This window comes from Pongo abelii, chromosome 11 (assembly GCF_028885655.2).
Source record: "Pongo abelii isolate AG06213 chromosome 11, NHGRI_mPonAbe1-v2.0_pri, whole genome shotgun sequence".
Taxonomy (NCBI): Eukaryota; Metazoa; Chordata; class Mammalia; order Primates; family Hominidae; genus Pongo; species Pongo abelii.
This window is the reverse complement of record NC_071996.2, coordinates 26,326,525-26,346,628: the sequence shown is the minus strand read 5'-3', so window position 1 is coordinate 26,346,628 and position 20,104 is coordinate 26,326,525. Positions and strand designations below refer to the sequence as shown.

The 20,104-nt window shown below is 43.6% G+C and overlaps 1 long non-coding RNA gene across 1 annotated transcript; it reads left to right on the top strand.

Moving 5' to 3' along the window:
* Positions 1-1,079: 1,079 nt before the first annotated feature.
* Positions 1,080-5,895, top strand: LOC129057948 (uncharacterized). The gene is made up of 3 exons (XR_008522720.2): positions 1,080-1,819; positions 4,883-4,929; positions 5,689-5,895. It is a non-coding gene; the product is annotated as an uncharacterized LOC129057948 (long non-coding RNA).
* Positions 5,896-20,104: the final 14,209 nt, after the last annotated feature.

Genomic DNA, 20,104 nt, shown 5'->3' with positions numbered 1-20,104 from the left:
TGGGTTTCACCATGTTGTCCAGGCTGGTCTTGAACTCTCAACCTCAGGTAATCCACCTGCCTCAGTCTCCCAAAGTGCTAGGATTACAGGCATGAACCATCACGTCTGGCCTTAACTTGTTTTTGGAGATTGGGTCTCAGTCACCCAGGCTGGAGTGCTGTGGCATGTATGATCATAGTTCACTGCAGCCTTGAACTCCTGGGCTCAAATGATCCTCCCTCCTCAGTCTCCTGAGTAGCTGGGAGTACAGGTGTGTGCCACCACATGTAGCTAACACTTTTTACATTTGTATGCTTTTTTTGGGGGGATTTCACTGGTTAAAATGGCCCCCAAGAATAGTGCTCAAGTGCTGTCTAGTGTTTCTAAGTGCAAGAAGGCTGTTATGGGCCTTACGGAGAAGATATGTGTGTTAGACAAGCTTCACTTAGTCATGCATTACAGTGCTATTGGCTGTAATTTTAATGTTAATGAATCAATAACGTAGTAAATGAGGTGTCTTTAAAGAGAACACTCATAAAACAAGGTTATGTATTGACTGGTTGATGAAAACCTTGTGAGCAGAGGCTTGCAGGAACCTAACCCTGTATTTCCCATAGGAGCCATAGTTCAGTATTTGTAATTCAGTGCTTGCAGTGACTTTATAGAACATAACTACCAGGAATAATGAGAATTGAGTGTGTATGTATACGTGTGTTTTCCCACATGCAGCACTCTCATCTAATCTGGTTGGATTGTAAATTAGTGTAATTTGGAAAGCAGTGTATTGAGTATCCGAAAAATGCACAGTATTTGAATATAATTACTTATTTCCTGAGATTATAGCCTGAAGGAATAATCCTAAATACTGAAAAACTTTAACTACAAAGATGTTCATTGTAGTGCCAAATAGATTACAGTATATCTATATAATGGAAAATAATAAAGTATTTATCAAGTTTTTATCATAAGATTGCAAATCACTTATGATATAGTGTCGTGTGGAAAACCAGGATATGCACTTCTGTATACGATGTGATAACTCCTTCACATTGCAGGTGTTTCTCAAATGCCATCAGCCTGCGGGGTGGGTAGGGGGCAATGAACACCTGCAGTGCCTTCCTCCCTTCTCGCCACCCCCCACCAGCACCTCCTTGGAAGTCTCTTCCTTTGGTCACGGAGGGAGGCTAGTCTTAGCCACTGCACTCTTTCCCATTAGTCTACAAGGGCTATGGTTGAAAGAAATGACCCACAATCTACGTCTACTCAGCTCCTTGAGGATCTCATCCCCAAAGCTGTGGAAGATTTCTTGTCCCTGTTTACTTCCACCCCCTGCCATCCTGGTTGCAATAGGAACTGTGACAGGAGCAGGGCACTGCTGGGGCAGAGGGGGTCTTTGTCACCTGCTGGGCTGGTTGCAGGTCTGGATTCTTTTCCCCAGCCCCGCCACTATGTAGAGAGCACCCGATGCTCGGGAGAATCACGGGGCTGCCTCCCCTCCCCTCCCCTCCCGTCCTCTCCCCTCCCCTCCCGTCCTCTCCCCTCTCCCCTCCCCTCCCGTCCCCTCCCCTCTCCTCACCTCTCCTCTCCTCCCCTTCTTGTACCATCCTGCAATCAGCTGCCATTTCTCTACTCCTTCATCTGGCTCTCTAGGCCACCAGCAGCAGAAGCTCCCAAGATGACCAACACTGTTTCTTGCTGGGAAGAAGGTGGTCTTTCCTTACATATGTGAAAAAGCGTAGGCATGGAAGGAAGGCCAGAAGGAAAACTCGAAAGTGTTAACAGTGATGACACTCAGATAGTACCGATGTACCTTATAGAGAAAATATGTGTGTTAAATAAGGTAGGTGACCTTTTCTTCCTTCTATTTTTCTGTAGTTTTCAATTTTTCTTTAATGAGCATTTATGGCCTTTATAATTGGAGGAAAGAAAGAACAGGGGCTCAGAGAGGTTAGTTAATTAGGCCAAGGGGGCACTTGCTGTATATTCACAGATAGGTAGTTGGGGCTCAGGGACAAGGGTCGTTTTCTGGAACCTGAAGCCCAGGGAGGGAGGATGCTTAGTGATAATTTTTACTGATCTTCTTGCTCACCCTCTTGACGCTCCCTGGAAGAGAAATGTGGGTGAGGTCCCTGTAGCATTGTCATTGCTCTGTGCTCCACCCACACTCAGGGTGAGAGGGAGATTCTTTAGCTTTGTTTTTCTTGCTAGCTAGTCAAAGGCGACTAATTCATGTGGTATGTACTTTGGATGGGACTGGCTATGTAGTTGGAAGTGCCCAGTGCAAAATGAAAATGTGGGGGGTTGTCTGTATGTTCAAAAACTAGTAAGAATTTCAAGACGGTGGCAGCAGAAATTTAAGTCAAGCACAGTGTCTTTCTAAATGTGAGGTCTTGTGGGACTGTCCAGGTTTCTTTCTTGTGAAGCTGGCCCTGCCTGTGGACACTTCCACTGGACCCCTGTAAGCCATGCCCAGGGAAGGGATGGAAAAGGAGGCTTAGAAGGCAGTGACAGATGGAAGGCAGGGGCCTGCAGGAGAGCAGTAGAGGAGAGAGAGTCCCCCTGGCGGCCCCATCTCCGTGGCGAGTCTGGAATCCAGAATGGGTCCTATTTGAGATATTAAAGAGTTAGGAGATGCAACTTCTGTTCTCTGTACTGTGCAAACATGAATGAATCTCTCCTGTTTTCTCCTCCCCTCCCCTCTCCTTTCTTCCTCTCCCCTCCTCTCCCCTCCCTGCCTTTTCTTGTCTCAGTTTCCTTATTTCCACAATGAGGGGGATGGAGTTGATCTGTAGAGTCTCTGCCAGCTCAAAAAATTCTGTGATTTGGACTTTCTGTGCTCATATAGCCCATGTGACAGCAGCTACAAATATGTTCCATGAGGTCCTGAGTTGAGCAGCTTCTTTCAAGACGTAGGTCAGGGCTGTGACACAGAAGTATCATGGTGACCTTGGGGATGGTGACAGTGGCTAAAAGATGTTGAGAGAGACAGTGCAAGAGAGGAAAGCATCTTCACCCTGGACCCTAATATGGAGACACCTTTGACTAGCTAGCAAGAAAGATAAAACTTAAAATCTCCCTCTCTTCTGTCGAATGTGGGCAGAACACAGTGATTCTGAAGCTGCAGAGAGTGGGAAGCCATCCCCAGGGAAACCTAAACACCGAGAGCTGGTTGTGTTGGAGGAAGCAACCTTTAGCATTCCGATCGCATAAAGTACTTGGTATGTCAGGTGAATTTTTGTATTACAATGTTGGCAGAGATTTCTTGTGAATTTCTGGCAAGTAGCAATGTGGACCCTGATTTTAAAGGAAGCTGTAGCCCTGTATAGAAGACGTGAAAAAAGAACAGAATGGGATGGTCAGTTTAGAGTTTTCACTGGTTCCTTAGATGGAAGGACTGAAAATTAATATCAGGATCCTGCTATATGTTTAGCTTGTACATATCGATACTCAGTTTCATGCGCTTCCCATTTTGTAGTGGGAGTTCAGTTATTCATAAGTTGTTTTGTTGTCTTCACAACATCCTGTGCTGATGAGCTCTTCCAGGCATTGTTCTAGAGGTGTATTCAGAGCAGCTGGTCGACATTCTGTTTTGCAGAGGGACAGGGTTATGGGTGTGACACGTTGAATTTGCAAATCGAATTTATGAGGGCTTTGATGACGTTTTATGTGACGATAAAGCAAAAGAAAAGCCTCAAGCTGTGGTGCAGAGAAATATGAGAAGACTGATTTATGTGAGGAAATGGGAATTTGCAGGGCAGTTTTGCTTGGCTATGTAAATACATTTTTTCATCAATATTTGCAATTTCGTATAAAAGAATTTGCGTTTATGGCCAGGTGGGGTGGCTCACGCCTGTAACCTCAGCTCTTTGGAAGGCCAAGATGGGAGGATGGCTTGAGGCCAGGAATTTGAGACTAATCTGGGCAACATAGTAAGACCCTGTCTCTATAAAAAAATAAAAACACAAAAAAACTAACCGTGTGTGGTGGTGTGTATCTATAGTTCCAGCTACTCAGGAGGCTGAAGCGGGAAGATCACTTAAGCCCAGGAGTTGGAGGCTGCAATGAGCTATGATCCCACCACTGCAGTCTAGCCTGGGTGACAGAGCAAGACATTGTCTCAAAAGAAAAAAAAATGAATTTGTGTTTGTAATACTTTTAAATTTTCTTTTTTTGATAAGTAAGATTTTTTTTTTTGTCCACTTGTCCAGTCCAAAGGTCCTTTTCATTGTCATTGGGTGGGCCAGTTTTTCTCCTCCCATCTTCTATGATGCATGTATGTTTTGGATCAACGATCCTCTGGTGATCTCTTTTCCTTAAGTTTAATGTAACTTTTCCTTTTGCATGCCAGTTTCATGTTTTCTCACAGAAGTACTGGGAAAGGATCTTTATATTTAACTTTATTTATTTATTTATTTATTTATTTTTGAGACAGTCTTGCTCTGTTGCCCAGGCTGGAGTGCAGTGGCGTCATCTTGGCTCACTGCAACCTCCGCCTCCTGGGTTCAAGTGATTCTTGTGCCTCAGTGTCCTGAGTAGCTGGGACTACAGGTGTGCATCACCACACCCGGCTAAGTTTGGTATTTTCTGGTAGAGACAGGGTTTTACCATGTTGGCCAGGCTGGTCTTGAACTCTTGACCTCAAGTGATCAGCCTGCCTTGGTCTCCCAAAGTTCTGGGATTACAGGCATGAGCCACTGAGCCTAGCCTTTATACTTAACTTAAAAATTGTTTTTATTTATTTACTTTTGAGACGGTGGTCTCACGAGGTTGCCCAGGCTGGTCTCAAACTCCTGGGCTCAAGCGATTCTCCTGCCTTGGCCTCCAAAGTGCCAAGATTAAAGGTGTGAGCCACCCCGCCCAGTCCATATTTAATGTTTGACTCAAATTTTTCTCTTTCCTTTAGGATAGAAAAATAATACATGCCAAAAGAAATTTGAGGAACAAATTCAGGTAAGTCTGGTGGTTCTGACACCACTGTGGAATTAAAAGATCACTAAACATAGCCTAAGATTTAAGGCCTGCTGGTGGAGGGAAGACAGATATTTTCATCTTTTTTAGGTCCTGAAGTTCAAAGAATGCATTAACATCGTTTGTAATTGAAAGCATTTGTGAGATAGTGGAAGCCACAGACTCACAGCTCTGGGAAGGAATTTTAACAGGTTATCCTGTTCAGACAAGACACCAGCATCTTCATTTACTTAGTCAGAAAATCAAGGCTCACATAAGCTAGGCGGTATATACACAGGTGCCCACGAAGAAAGTGGGTCTGCTTTGATGAAGGTTATTTAGATGCGGCCGATAGACTGCAAAGATGGCACCAGTGATCTATCCCTGGATGCACATTCTGTTTCTTGCATCAGTGGCCGGGGGGTCGGGGGACTGTTTCCTCTCCTCTTGACTGGGCAGGCTCTGTGACATCTTTTGACTGGATGTCACAGTCTTGGAGTGACACAGTGGACTTCTTGGCCCAGATCTTCAGAGGCCTTGCAGCTTCTATTTTGGCCATCTTTTTAATTATATTTTTATTTATTTATTTGTTTTGAGACATAATCTCACTCTACCACCTGGGCTGGAATGCAGTGGCAGAAATCATAGCTCACTGCAGCCTTGACCTCCTGGGTTCAAACGATCCTCCCACCTCAGCTACCTGAGTAGCTGGGACTGTAGGCGTGTGCCACCACACCCAGCTAATTTTTGTATCTTTTACAGAGATGGTATCTCATCATGTTGCCCAGGCTGGTCTCTAACTGCTGGGATCAAGCAATCTGCCCGCCCCCGCCTTCTGAAGTGCTGGGATTATAGACGTGAGCCACCGTTCCGGCCTGGGCCACTTTGAGATCCAGTTGCTGTGTCAAGAAGCTAATCCCATCAACTCACAGAATCATAAGAAATAATAAATCATTGTTTTACGCCACCAAATTATGGTGTAGTTTGTTACGCAGCCATAGCTAACCAAAAGTTATGGTCAACTATCATTTGGAAACATATGCATTTTGGGGTTACTTCTCTATGTAATCCTGCTGAAGTTTCTGTCAATTAGAGGAGTCCCCTCTAATAATAGTGGTGATAGTAGCGGTGATAATAACAATGAACGTCGTGACACAAAGAGTTAGGACTTGACAGGTATGGAGTTTGTAGTGAGATGAAGATTATGAAAATAAATGACATCACATTTTTGTAAACGATGAATCCCACACCTATGTTATTTATTTCCTCAGCCCTGAGACAGGTCAAGGAAACAGCCCTCCAGTCTTCCTCAAGAAATGTAGACTGAATCAGCAGGTACCCTCCCCTGGAAGAACGCAGGAGCTGCGCATTCCTGGGATCTCAGCAGGGCTTTTGGGAAGAGCAGAACTGGGCTGGGGTCATGGTTTCCGGGCTGACTCTAGATTTTCCCCGGCTTTTGTCACCTGTGATGGCTGGAGAGTATCTGAAGATGACGGGTGACTCCAGGACCTACGGCTCCCTCCTTAGGAGCAGGGTGGGGTACCAGGTTGCACACAGGTGATGGTGGGGGGTGGGCTGTCCAGCACACAGCTTGGTGAGAAGGATTTGAGATAGTCACCCCACTTTCTGGTGATACAGACCCTCTACTCCCAGTGACACAAGATGGTTGGACCCACGGCTGATTTACTGCCTTACTCCCATTCTTTATGGGGCCAGTTTTAATGAGCACCCAAGCAGAAATGCCTTTGACTCCTGCATTGTGAATAACCGTTATCAATAAACGGGCAAGCTGCTTGCCATGGAACCTTGCATATTTCCATATTAATAACGCCATAAACTCCCCCAAAATGACGTCTCAGCCACTCAAAATGCAGAGGCTCACTTCTGTGCACTCAGGGGCTGAGGATGGGGCTAGTGAGCTCCAGAAGGAGCAACGCAGTGGGCCCTGCCTGGGAGCCCAGGACCTGGGTCCTCACTCTCCTGGTGCCCAGCTCCCTTCTCTCCCATGTGTGTCCCCATGGGGTCTACCTCTAGGGAGGAAGTAGCCAATTCCATGGGTACTTCCTCATGGGTGACTGGAGGAGGGTCAGAAAGTTTTGTCTGCTTTCAGATATCTTCCACATGAGTCTGCCAATTTGTCTGAGATTCCATCATTTAAAAACTCAATTAACCTGAGTACTCAAGTTACTCCAAACTCCTGGATTCCTATATGAAAAGGCAAATATCTTAGGGACAGAGTGTAGAGATTTCATCAGTTTTCAATAATAGGCTGTTAGCAATTAATGTCATTGATTCACGTGACATATTTGCTGAACATCTACTGTGTTCTAGGAGCTGGGAATATGGTAGTGAAAAAAACACACACAAAATCCATGCCCTCCGGAAGCTTCAAGTGGAGGGAGATAAATGGTAAACAAATAAATATGTGAAATGTGTAGCACATCAGACGGTGAGAAATGTGACATTAAATAAAGTGGGGAGGAGAACAGGGAGTAGCTACACTGGGGAATTCGTGGAGTCATTTCCCACAGGGCAGTTGGCCAAGAGCAGATCCTTGGAAGATTCTCTTCGGGGACAGAGGTGTCTGGGAGAGGGAGAATTTGGGGCCACTCCTCCATATAGAGTGGCTTCCTCTCCCCTAGGTCAGGTTCCAGGGGAAGAGAGATCTCAGAAAGAAATCATGTCTCTCTAGGCTGGGTGCGATGGCTCACGCCTGTAATCCCAGCACTTTGGGAGGCTGAGGCAGGCAGATCACCTGAGGTCAGGAGTTCAAGACCAGCCTGGCCAACATGGTGAAACCCCATCTCTATTAAAAAACAAATACAAAAATTAGCTGGGCGTGGTGGCAGGTGCCTATAATCCCAGCTACTTGAGAGGCTGAGGCAGGAGAATCACTTAAACCTGGGAGGCGGAGGTTGCAGTGAGCTGAAATCGCACCATTGCACTCCAGCCTGGGGAACAAGAGCGAGACTTCATCTCAAAAAAAAAAAAAAAAGAAATCATGTCTCTCTTCTCTTTCCAGCCAGTGTCCTTAGCTTGTGAAGCTTGGATGACGGCCAAGGCCCCCAGACCCCTTGGCCCATCCTCAACTCCAGGTCTTCAAAAACCCAACACCTGTTCGTCATTACTGTGGCTTCCCAGGGAGTCTTACTCTTCTCCTTCAAGCTGGTGGGTTTGACTCTGAGCAGTTTCTGTGCAGCCACAAAGATTCTTATGTGAGGTACACTGCTGCTTCAGAGCGCTCCAACCCGTCTCCCCCGATTAAACACTAACCAGGGCTGCCACAGCAAAGTGGCTTGAGTGGGTGACGTCAACAACAGATTTACTTTCTCATAGTTCTGGAAGCAGGTGTCCAGGATCAAGATGGTGGCAAGGCTATTCCTTCTGTTGCCTCTCTCCTTGCCTTGTGGATGACCGTCTCCTCCGCGTCTTTCCAAGCAAGATCTCTCCTCTGTGCACGTCAGTGTCTTCGCTTCCTCTTCTTATGAAGACACCGGTCATGTTGGGTGAGCGCCTGCCTATGTGACCTCATTATAACCGAGTTATCTTTATAAAGACTGTCTCTAAACATAGTCCTGTTCTGAGGTACTGGGTGTTAGGATTTCAACACATAAATTTTGGGGGGACACAGCTCAGCCCATACGATGAGCAACTTGCCCTTTACGGAAGGTCCATGTGGGAGAGGAGGAGGGGCTCACTCCACACTCTCCATGGCAACTGCTCAGTCTCTGGGTATTTGGTTCTTTCACAGTCCCATCTTGGCCCTTCCACCAGCAGGCTTTTCCTTTTTCAGTTTTAGATTGCTGATCTTTGTCCATCATCATCCAGCCTCACTCACTCTTCTTCTTCCTTGTTCCCCAGAGGCTATTGCTGGCCTCCTCTTCTCCTTTTGTCTTTGCCTCTGGAAACTCCTGATTATGAGCAGGAGCTTCCCCCTTCTTCTAATGGAGAGGTGTCGATTGCCACCCAGAGCACAAGGTTGGCTTCCTCCCCAAATAATGACCCCAGAGCTTTCCCATACCTCAGCACTCTTCCTGGGGACTTCTCATGCCTGCCACTGGAGTGGCAGCTTCTTCACCAGCTTAGCTGTGGAAGGCGCAGCTGGTGGACACCTGATTTCATCTGGGAAGCAATGACCCAGTTAAAAATGCTCATCTTGGCTGGGCATGGTGGCTCACGCCTGTAATCCTAGCACTTTGGGAGGCCGAGGCAGGCAGATCACAAGGTCAGGAGTTCGAGACCAGCTTGGCCAACATGATGAAATCCCGTCCCTACTAAAAATGCATAAATTAGCTGACTGTGGTGGTGCGTGCCTTTAATACCAGCTATTTAGGAGGCTGAGGCAGGAGAATCACTTGGGAGGCGGAAGTTGTGGTGAGCTGAGATCGAGCCACTGCATTCCAGCCTGGGCGACAGAGCAAGACTCCTTCTCAAAATAATAAATAAATAAATAAATAAATAATGCTCATCTTAAGGCCAGGTGTGGTGGCTGACGCCTGTAATCCCAGCACTTTGGGAGGCCAAGGCAGGCAGCTCATGAGGTCAAGAGATCAAGACCATCCTGGCCAATGTGGTGAAACCCCATCTCTACTAAAAATACAAAAATTAGCCAGGTGTGTTTGCGGGAGCCTGTAGTCCCAGCTACTTGGGAGGCCGAGGTGGGAGAATCACTTGAACCCAGGAGGTGGAGGTTGCAGTGAGCCGAGACTGTGCCACTGCACTCCAGCCTGAGCAACAAAGCGAGACTCTGTCTGAAAAAAAAAAAAAAAGCTCATCTTCCAGGACTCCCTTGCAGGAGAGGGCGGCCGTGTGACACCATTCTGGCTAATAAAGTGGGAGTAGAAGTCACCAGGTAGTGCCCTGGGAGAACTTGGAAAAGGGACACATGTTCACTAGCACAACCACTGGCCCTTTGCCATCTGCATCTTCCAGCCTGGGATGAGAATGCAGCAGCCGCCGTCCATGACCTGCGTGTTGACAACCAAATGTTAAGGCTGACAGGGAAGGAAAAGAGAAGGAAGGGGGTCCTTGGTAACATCTTTGAGCACTAGCCCTAGGCAACCACTTCTAGGTGTCTTCTTACATGAGACAAATGATTCCTAACTTGTTAAGGTAGATTTTTTTTTTGAGGCATTCAACCAAATGCAGTCCTGACTAATACACTTTTGGGATTGGTTATTTGTGGTTCAGTAGAGCAAGAATCAGCTACAGAGGCAGGAAGAAAAAGCCTGGTAGATGGCCTGGGACTAGGTCCTAATTCAAATTTTCACCTCAGGATAGTGCCAGGGCTTTGGTGCATGTGTATCCTCTCCTTGGCTGGTGGCTTTCACTTTTCTCTCTCCCTTTCCCAGAGCTTGTGGTTGCAATGTGCCTGCTCATCTGAATCTTCCTGGCCTTGAATGTCCTCTTCTCAGCATCCAGGAATGTCCAATCATTCATCCAACAACCAGTCTGGGCTAATGAGCCAGGCATGGTGCCTGGTGTATAGTTAGCACTCAACACATAGACCTTAATTGAGTTAACAAATAAGAGATGATGATGGGAGCTATTGCTAGGTAACATGCATATATTTATCATGCATTTGCTTATTCATCAATTTAAAGGAAAGTTTGTTTTCTCTCATTGTAAGAAACAGCATTAGCTGTCCTTTTACTGTGTGTTAGACGCCGTGTTAGGTGCTTTGCTTTCATTTTTGCTTATCTTCAGAAGAAGTCTGCAGGATAGATATTGTGCCCATTTTATAGATGAAGAAAATGAGATTTAGAAAGCCAAAGGCACAAACACAGTAAATGGCGAAGCAAACTTTCAAATCCTCTGAAGTTAATGCTTTTTTCAATATAGTGTAGTAAATATACCATGCTGCGGTTCATAAAATTAATGCATGCTTATTAGAGCATAAATATTTATATACATATATGTATACATGGAATATATAGATCATATGTGTATAGTTTCTATAGAAATTATAGCAAAATAGAAAAAACGGCTTAATCTCTCCACATAGTTTGGCTTCTACCCATATATTTCAGACGATTGAAGTCAAACTACAGGAGCAAATTGTTTGTACACTTGCTATGTACCAGGAATTGTCACAAGTTTGGTTTTTATTCACCTATCACTTAGCATGAGCATTTTTCATTGTCTATGCACTTTAATGCATTGATCAAATGCATTAATCAATCAATGATTAATGCATCAATCCAAACTCCTGTCTTTGTTGTCTGGTCATTGATGGCATGGATTTTCACTTGTTGCAGGAGAGCACTGGGGGCCACCGGCTTTGGGCATCTTAGAAGCCTCAATAGAAGAAGCAGGTACTAAGGCATGATCTTGGCTCACTGCAGCCTCTGTCTTCTGGGTTCAAGTGATTCTCCTGCCTCAGCCTCCCAAGTAGCTGGGAACTATAGGTGTGTGCCACCATGCCCGGCTAATTTTTGTGTTTTTAGTAGAGACGGGATTTCACCGTGTTGGCTAGGTTTGTCTCAAATGCCTGATCTCAGGTGATCCACCTGCCTCGGCCTCAAAGTGTTGGGATTACAGGCATGAGCCACTGTGCCCAGCCTAGGAATAACTTTATGACCTTGGGATAGGCAATTATTTCTTTGATATGATAACAAAAACACAATCCACAAAAAAAAGTAGATAAACTGGACTTCATCAAAATTAAAAACTTTTGTGCTTCAAAGTAGAGTATAAAGAAAGTGAAAAGACACCCTACAGAATGAGGCAAAATATTTGCAAATTACATATCTGATGAGATCAGGTGCATTCAGGGTGGTATGGCCATAGATTGCAAATTGCATATCTAATAATATCTTGTCTCCAGAAGATATAAAAAATTCTTACAAGGCAACAACAAAAACACAAGTAACCAATTAAAAAGTAGGCAACAAATCTAAATAGATATTCCTCCAAAGAGTGACCAATAAGGACATGAAAAGATGCTCGCATTGTTAGCTATCAGGGAAATGCAGATCAAAACCACAATGAGATATCACTTCACACCTGCTAGGATGGCTACAATAAAAAAGACTGATAATAAGTGTTGGCAAGAATGTGGGGAAACTGGAGTCCTCATACACAGCTAATGGGAATGTAAAATGGCATAGCCACTTTGCAAAAACAGTATGGCAGTTCTTCAAATGGTTAAACATAGAATTAGACATCCATCTATAATTGATGAATGGATAAACAATATGGGATATCAATTCTATTCACCTATAAAAAGGAATGAAGAATTGATAAATGCTACAACATGGATGAACCCTGTCAAGTTTAAGTCAAATGAAAGATTACGTCAAATGAAAGATTACCTCAAATGAAAGAACCCAGCCACAAAAGGCTACAAACTATATGATTTCACTGATATGAAATGTCCAGAATGGGTGGCTCTTTAGAGATAGAAAATAGATTAGTGGTTGCCTGGGGTTGAGGGCCATGGAGAGGGACTGAGGGTGATGGCTAAGGGGCGCGGGGTTTCTTTTTGGGTTAATAAACATATTCTATTATTGATTGTGGTGATGGGTACTCAACTTTGTGAATATGCTAAAAGCCATTGAATTGTATACTTTCAATGGGAGAATTGTATGTGATGTGAATTATATCAATAAAACTGTTAAAAAAAGAAAAAAAATGAAATGTCAGTGAAGATTCTGTATGCATGACCCAGGAAAGACTGGCTGACCTTCACTTTGTGACTCCACAGCCCCTGTTAGGAGGCTACTTGGAACACATCAGTGTTTGAATTTGTTCCCATGTCTGTGTTTAGGGAGGCCCCTACTCTCTCCCATCGCAAGCTGGCTTCACCCCTCCGGGTGTTCAAGCTGCTCTGCTGTCTGCATGAGTATCTTCCTCCATAGGTTGGCCCAGAAGACTGGTTAGGGACCTTGGGGCTTGAAGAATGACATGGTGGTGAATTCTCCGGGTTTTCTTTTTTTATATTATTTTATTATACTTTAAGTTCTGGGATACATGTGTAGATTGTGCAGGTTTATTACATAGGTATACATGTGCCATGGTGGTTTGCTGCACCCATCAACCCATCATCTACATTAGGTATTTCTCTTAATGCTATCCCTCCCCTAACCGCCCACCCCCCGACAGGACCTGGTGTGTGATGTTCCCCTGCCTGTGTCCATGGGTTCCATTGTTCAACTCCCACTTATGAGTAAGAACATGCGGTGTTTGGTTTTCTGTTCCTGTGTTACTCTGGGTTTTCTTTTTGCCTCCCTTATATTCCAGATGGGAAGCTGGGGGAAGTGTCAACCTGAAACCATTAACAGGCACAGAAAAAAAGAAAAAGCCCCAAGAAAAGCCTGTTTATTCTAGCCAAAGGACCAAGAAATTGCCATCCAAGAAAATACCCACCCGATTCCAGCCAAACACAGAAAGAAAAACTGCTTCCTATGCCCACCCAGACCCCATGGTGTTGGTGGGGCTGAGTGGGGAGCTGCATTTTGGGCCCCACCTGGAGTCAGTGAAATTACACCTGAACCTGGTGGCAGTGAGGTGATGAGTGTGTGTGCTCGGCTTCTGCTGGTGTCAGTGGGCCCCAGCCAGGAGCCGAATGTCCACTCCCACTTTGGCCTTCATGCTATTTCTAAATAGGGTGACTGCCTACAGAAAAGAAAGAAAAAAGGTTAAGTGGGATCTAGAGTCTTAACGCACAATGTCCTTCTAAGGAATGCGGTTTTGCCAAGAACCAGGAAAATCTCAGTTTGAATGAGAAAAGACAATCAATAGATGTCAACACAGAGATGATACAGAAATTAGATGGTAAAGCGGTCATCATTAAAATGCTGCAATAAGCAATTACAAACATGTTTGAAACAAATGATAAATAAAGTCTTAGCAAGGCAACTGAAGGTATAAGGAAAAGCAAATGAAAAGTTTAGAACTAAAAAATACAATAACTGAAATAAAAAACTCAGTGTGTGCACTCAATAGCAGGATGAATATAAAAGATGAAAGAATTGGTGAACTTGAAGACAGAACAACAGAAATTACCTGATTTGAACAGTGGGGAAACAGATGGAAAAAAAATGACAAGAGCCTCAGGGATCTGTGGGACAACAAAAAAAGATCTAATATTTGTATTATTGGAGTTCCAGAAGGAGATTAGGAAGCATGGGCTGAAAAAGATTTGGAGAAATGATGATTGAAAACTTGCGAAATTTGTCAAAAGACACAAACCAAACTTGGCAAAAGACACAAACCAACAGAGGCTGATGAATCCCAGACAAGATAAGCCCAAAGAAATCCACACTGAAATAGTCAGTCAAAAACTAAAGACAAAGAAAAATCTTGAAAGCATCTAGAGAGATAAGGCATTACCTTTAAAGAGATGATGGAGGGGCCGGGTGCGGTGGCTCACGCCTGTAATCCCAACACTTTGGGAGGTGGTGGCGGGTGGAGATGATGGAGGATTTCTCATAAGTGAACACAGAGGCCACAAAGAAGAGAAACATTTTTCAAGTAAAATGCTGACTTGCTCCAAAATGTCTTTTTCTGCTGCCTTAAATTCATACCATTTTTTTTTTTTTGAGATGGTGTTTTCACTCTTGTTGCACAGGATGGAGTGCAATGGCACAATCTTGGCTCACTGAAACCTCTGCCTCCTGGGTCCAAGCGATTCTCCTGCCTCAGCCTCCCAAGTAGCTGGGATTACAGGCATGTACCACTACACCCGGCTAATTTTTTTGTATTTAGTAGAGATGGGGTTTCACTATGTTGGTCAGGCTGTTCTTGAACTCCTGACCTCAAGTGATCCACCCACCTCGACCTCCCAAAGTGCTGGGATTACAGGCAACTCACACCATTCTTAATTCCTTTATTTAAGCATTACCTTCTCCATGAGCATTACTCATAAATTGTAGTCTCATCTTCTTAGTGGAAATGTTAACTTTTTTCATTAAAGCTTTGTCTAGATAATTCTTAAAAATAATTATTGTGATTAAATATCTTAACTTTTCTAATTGGTTATTGCTAAATTATGGAAAATCTATTATTCTGAAAATTTAGCTTGTATTCTAGCTACATTGCTGAATTCCTATGAATTTTAATAGTTTGAGAGCTTATTCTTTGTAATTTATAGATAAACAAAATATCACCCAACAATGCATTCTTCTCTATGCCATTCTAAAATGTCCAATTCTTATTTCCATTTCATGTATTTACAGTGTTGGCTAAAAAAATCTAGAAAAAGGGTAATAATAACTGTTGTAGGAAGTAGTCTCGTTTTTAATTTTAACTAGCAGTGTTTAATTTTAACTAGTAGTGTTTTCTAAAGTGTGTTTCATGTGGTTCTAAGGTTTCTGAACGTTTTGGTAATGTTCGGCTAAACAGAATATATATTTTATATATATATATATATACACTGCACAGCTTAGATAGGACAGTGTCTTAGATAGGACAGTGCTCACTGTGCATTTTCAGGAGGTGAGGGCAGCAGGCAAGGGACCCTTCCTTTTTTTCGCTTTATTTGTAGAGTCTTTCATGCATCAGTTGTTAGATAGTTGGCCCTCCAAATCTCATGTTGAAATTTGATCTCCAACATGAAAGGTGCAGCCTATTGCCAGGTGTTTTGGTCATGGAGGTGGATCCCTCATAAAGGGCTTGGTGCTGTCCTTGTGGTAACGAGTAAGTTCCAGCTCTATTGGTTCCCATGAGAACTGGTTGTTGAAAAGAACCTGGGATTTCCTTCCCATCTCTCCCTTTCTTCTTCCCTTGCTATGTGATGCCTGCTCCCCTTCCCCTTCTGCCATGAGTGGAAGCAGCTTGAGGTGTTCACTAGAAGCAGATACTGGCATCATGCTTCTGATACAGTCTGCAGAACTGTAAAACCTCTTTTCTTTATAAATTACCCAGCCTCAGGTATCCCTTTCTAGCAATGCAAATGGACTAAGACAGTTGTCTAGGGGCACACTTGGGGAAATGCTGCTTTAGAATTTCCCTGAGATGTATGCTGCGAGGAATTGGGTTGAAATGATATTCTCTCTAATAAAAGAAGTATCTTCCTAGTTCTGAAATATTCACTTCAGTTATCTTTGGCTCATGGAATTAGACTGGGAGAGTCAAGTGATTAAAATGAAGTTATTCTTTTTGTTCTCATATTATCAAACGGTTTTAAATGAACTGGTATTAGTTTTAAAATTAATCAAGAACCCATGAAATGCAAATACTTCTGGAGAGAGAACATCTTCAGTATGGATTTGATCAGAATTGTTCTCTATGAGGAAGGAAGGTGCCATCTGAGAGTTCGTGTGTGTGTGTGTGTGTGTGTGTGTGTGTGTGTGTGTGTAGGGAGCTGAAAGAGGAAGCCAGGACCGAGGTGGGAGTTTGAGGCACATCACTGAGTGGGTGACATCATTTTGCTGCTTGATTGGCTGCCAGCCAGAGGCCGTTAGGGGCCTGGGCTTTTTTTCTGCCCATTTCAATTGTAGCCAAATTCGCCGTCAGCAAGTCGAGTGAAAATCTTTTAGGCCAGTTGTTCACACATTTGGTGGATGAAATCAAATATTCGAATCACTTTTTGTGGCATTCAACAAATTCAATTTTTATGTAAAATCATCTCCTAACTCTTCAGAAAGCTGTTTATTTTTCTTCTAAGAAGGCACAAGGTCAATGCTCTTTTTCAAATGAATATAATTTCTTGAAAGCCAAAAATTATAGCTTTTAATGATGTTTTTCTTTTCTTGTGATGAAATACCTCTGATCTTGGTCTATTTAATGGCAGCATTTGAATTTTCTTTCTCTCTCTTTCCTTCTTCCCCCCTTCCTCTCGCCTCCCTTTCTTTCTTCCCTCTTTCTCTTTCTTCTTTCTTTCCTTCCTTTCTTCCTGGGAGAGGGACATTAGGAGGGGAAACTGTCTCTTCTGAAACGGTCTTTTCAAAATGCCTTTGTTAAAGTCATGTATTAGTAGGATCTAGGAGATCCAACAAAGAAAAGAAATAACAACAACAGCAGCCACTCCTCCTCCTACTAATGTCTGTTTACTAAGCACTTTCCATATGAGAGGGACTATTCTAAGTGCTTTGCATGTATCATCTTATTTGAGCCTCACAACATTCCTGTGAGCAGGAATTATCCATAGATCTGAGGAAACAGAGAGGTTAAGTAATTCACTCAAGATCACACAGTCAGTAAATTACAGAGCCGGAACTTGAATCCATGCATCTTCCACTATCTACTCCAACCAGCTAAATTTATTGTACAAGTTAGAAATTATGAGTGACTTCAAATTAAGGCATTTCCCTTGAGAGAAGAAAAAAATACGAATCTGTTGATACTCTGGTGGAAAGAGAGAGGGAGCAGGGGAAAGGGGAAGAAATTTCAGAAGAAATGAATCAACAGATGATCTGATGTCAGAACATGGGGGGATTTCACTCCCTTCATTTTACTAGTAAGGCAACTGAGGCCCAGAGAGGGGAGGGGCCCAGTCTTGGTTGCAGCAGGTGTTGGTTCAGAGCCTGGTGTGGAGTCCGGGGCTGGTGGTTTCCAACCCAGTCCTCTTCTCCTTCCATCTTACCAGGCTGCCTTCCAAATGATATATGTTTTAAGGCTCCAATTTAGTTGTTTTTAGAATGTCAAAGCCATTAGAAATTCCACGTGATGGAATGAAATTAATGAGAGCCTATTTTCCCTTTCAAAAAGTGGGAGAATCTCCCAGACTTGCTACTGAAGCTTGAGGACACGACCTGTAGTTCTATTTACATTTACAGCTCAACTTCCTTTTCACATCTCAGAAACTGGGCCCTGATCAAAGCTGAGGCATCCCGTTTCTTCTGTCATTCAAAGATCATATGCAGTGTTTTGTGTTATCTTCTTGGTTGAGGTCAAAGCCAACTGACTTGGTAAATACTGGGAACTTCCTCACTAAGGAATCCAGACGGATGCTGCTAGGTCTGTTGTAGAACAAGACAAGATTTCCCCCTTCTGGGATTCCCCCCACCCCCAATTTTCAGATCTTATGGTTTCTATGGCATCCTGGGCTTCTGCCTGGCATGGGGTTCAGTTTCAGCCACACCGCTTAATGTGTGTGTGTGACTTTTGTTAATCACAACATCTAATACTGTTAATAGCATTTATTTTGTGCCAGATGGTTTTCTCTAGCACTCCCTGTATGTTAACTCATTTATACTTTTAACCACTTTCTCAGGCTGAATAATAGCTCCCCAACGAGGTTCACATCCTAATCCCTGGAACCTGTCAGTATGTTAGCTCAGATGGCAGAAGGGACTTTGCAGTTGTAATCTAATTAAGGATTTTTTTGTTTTGTTTTTTAGAGACAGGGATCTCGCTGTATTGTCCAGGCTGGTCTTGAACACCTGGGCTCAAGTGATCTTCCCTCCTTGGCCTCCCAGTGTGCTAGGATTACAGGCATGAGCCACAACACCTGGCTGAATTAGGAATCTTGAGATGGGATGATTGCTCTGGATTTGGGTGGGCTCAATGTAATCATGAGGGTCCTTTATGAGAGGGAGGGAGGAGGTCAGGGAGAAGAGAAGATGCTGGCATTGAAGATGGAGGAAGGGGCTGGGAGCAGCTTCAAAAACCAGAAGCAAATCTTCCCCTGGAGCCTCTGGAAGGAATCAGCCCTGTGGATACCTTGATTTTAACTCCGTAACACTCCGTTTAAACCTCTGGCTTTCAAAACTATAAAAGACAAAATGTGTGTTGCTTTAAGCCAGTACATTTGTGGTAATTTGTTACAGTAGCTGTGGGAAACGATTCCCGGTAGGTACTATTATCATCTTCGTATTACCTATGAGGAGACTGAGGCTCAGGCCCAAGATCACACAATCAGAAAATGGCACAACTTGGAACAAACATTTTTCTCTCTGGCTCCAGAGATGGTCCATTTGACTAGTATGATGTTTGACCTAAGGCAAGTTACTTAACTTCATCATCCTCAGTTCTCTCATCTCTATTAATCCTTATATTACCGGATAAGAGGACTAAGTGAGATATAACACATAATATCTTAGGTGTGGTCGTGGTAATGATGATGATGACAACAATAAAAGATGTCACTTGTGAGGTGCAGGAGGTCAGCACTGCATAACCTTTGGGTGGGAGAGTGTGGAGTAGGGAGAGACCTGGAATGTTTCCCAAAGGGGGCTTCTGCTGGTGTCTTCTGGTCTTCCTCTTCCTTTGGCTTTGTTCTCAGCAGTCAAATGCCTCTTTTCAAACTTCTACCTTAGCAGCTCTCCTCACACGCCAACTCCTTGCTCCAGCCCCACACACATATTCATAACTAGCTCAATTTTTTTTTTTTGAGACAGAGTCTCACTCTGTCACCCAAGCTGGAGTGCAGTGGCATAATCTAGGCTCATTGCAACCTCCACCTCCTACGTTCAAGCGATTCTCCTGACTCAGCCTCCCAAGTAGCTGGGATTACAGGCATGCACCACAATGTCCAGCTAATTTTTGTAATTTTAGTAGAGATAGGGTTTCACTATGTTGGCCTGGCTGGTCTGGAACTCATGGGCTCAAACAATCAGCCCGCCTCGGCCTCCCAAAGTGCTGGGATTATAGGAGTGAGCCACCGTGCCCGGCCCCTACCTCAAATTTTTAACCAGCCCTTTTATGCCAATATCCAGGGGCAGGGCAGACTCCACTTAGGAGACTGTCATCTGTGCCAGGGCTGATGGAGGCCTTTGGGACACCCTACTTGCTGTCCCAATAGCCCCTGGTCAAGCTGACAGTTCAGACCCAAGTTGAGACGGAAATGCTAATGTCAGAATGGGTAAAGGAGATTTTGAGAGAAAAGACCAAAAGATACATATGCGTATATGGAACTTTTATCTGATCATAAAAGGACTCCATGTTCATTTTCCAAAATATAGAAGTGTATTAAGAGTAAAAGTCTGCCACAATTTTACACTAGAGAGAATCACTGTTAATATTTCCCATGTATTTCCTACTAATCTTTTTTTTCTGCGTGTGTAAATACTGTGAACAGTTTTGTGTCTTTTTTTTTTTGCAGTTAATGGTATATTGTGATCGCCTCTTTATACCATTAAATTGTGTTCAAAGGATGTTATTTTTATTAGTTCTATAAGATATTCTATTTATATTCCATTCTCTTTATATCTAGATGGAAACCAAGAATGAGTCTCACTAGTATTTTAAAGGTTTCTTATGACTTTCTTGTTGATTATTTGGGTCCATTTTTTTT